The following is a 1,373-nucleotide window of genomic DNA, read 5'->3' as shown; positions in this document are numbered from 1 at the left end:
GGCATGGCTGGGAGGACACACAGGATCTGGGAAAAGGACACGCAGGGGGACACCATGGGGGGCACAGGACCCCAGGGAAAGGACACGCAGGGTATGGGGCAGGGGACAGACAGGAGACACGGGGTGGGGGGGCACACAGGGCACAGGGGACACACACACACAGAGGACATGAGGCACAGGAGACATATGGGGGGAACACATGGGTCACATGTGGGGACACACAGTGGGGACACGGGTCACTGGGGTCACACGGGGGCGACACGGGTCACGTGGGACACAAGGGGGACAGGGGTCAAAGGGGACACACGGAGACACACGGGGCACTGGGGTCACACGGGGGGGGGGGGACAGGGGCACAGAGGACACTCGGGGGATCCCCCTCGGGCCCCCACGGGTGGCTCTCGCCGCATCCCCCCCCCGCCTCCCCAAACCCTTCCTTCCCTCCCTCCCTCCCTCCCCCCCGTCCGGGCGGCCGCGCAGGCGCAGGGCCGCCTCGCCCGGTCCCTATTTCACGGGGAGCGCGGGCCGCGGCGCCCGCGCCAAATAAGTCTCGGCAGCCGGTGCGGGCCGTGCGCCTGCGCGCGGGCCCCGGAGCCGCGCGGCGGACCCCGCTGTTTCCCCCCCCACACACACACCACCTCTACCCCGGCCCCGCCGCCGCCGCCCCTGCCCGCGCCCCGCACCGCCCGCGCCCCGCACCGCCCGCTGCCCCGAGCCCCACCGGGGGGGGGCCGCGGCACCCCCGGCCCGAGGTAAGCGGCCCCGGCGCGGCCTCCGCCCTCGCCCGCCGCGGGGCCTCCGCCGCACGCGCCGCCCGGGTCCCTGCGGAGCGTCAGGACGTTACGGCAGCGGCAGCGGCGGCGGCAGCGCCCGACCGCCCGCCCGCCCCGCGGCCCCCCCGCCTCCTCCTCCTCCTCTTCCTCCTCCTCCTCCTCCTCCTCCTCCTCCCTGTCAGCGGGAGCGCGCCCACGCGGCCCCCCCACCCGCGCCCGCATCGGGAGGTTGAGGGGGGGACACACACGGACACGCGGGGCACCCCCTGCCCGCCCGCGAACCTCCCTCCCCCCCAGCCCGACCCGCCGCCGCAGGGGGACCCCCGAGCATCCCCCCGGCAGCTTCGCCCCCGCCTGTACCGCACTCAGCACAGCGTCCCCCGCGTTCGTCCTGTCCCCCCGCGCTGTGCAGCCGCAGCCCCCCCTCCCCCCTCGTGCAGCCCCTCTCCGGCCCTCCCCGTGCTGCCTTCCGTGTCCCCCCTGCTTCCTGGGAGGCCGCTCTCCACCCTCCTGCAGCTTTCCTGCAACCCTCCTCCGGGCAGTCCCCCTCCGTGCTACCCCCCCGCTGCTTGTACCCCCACAACCCCGTGCAGCCCCCCG

At 75.9% G+C, this 1,373-nt stretch overlaps 1 protein-coding gene across 2 annotated transcripts in view; it reads left to right on the top strand.

Moving 5' to 3' along the window:
* The first annotated feature begins 663 nt into the window (after positions 1 to 663).
* The window catches only part of GMEB2 (glucocorticoid modulatory element binding protein 2), a 16,402-nt gene continuing 15,692 nt past the window's right edge, over positions 664 to 1,373 (top strand). For both annotated transcript variants that reach the window (XM_027901800.1, XM_027901798.1), the window contains exon 1: positions 664 to 752. The gene's annotated coding sequence lies outside the window, so the exon portion shown is untranslated. The remainder of the gene's footprint in view (positions 753 to 1,373) is intronic.

Source organism: Empidonax traillii, unplaced genomic scaffold (genome assembly GCF_003031625.1).
Source record: "Empidonax traillii isolate 1590-97213 ecotype Southwest subspecies unplaced genomic scaffold, ASM303162v1 scaffold816:size509043, whole genome shotgun sequence".
In the NCBI taxonomy this organism is placed as follows: Eukaryota; Metazoa; Chordata; class Aves; order Passeriformes; family Tyrannidae; genus Empidonax; species Empidonax traillii.
The sequence above is the reverse complement of the archived record's forward strand: the minus strand, read 5'-3'. Positions and strand labels throughout refer to the sequence as shown.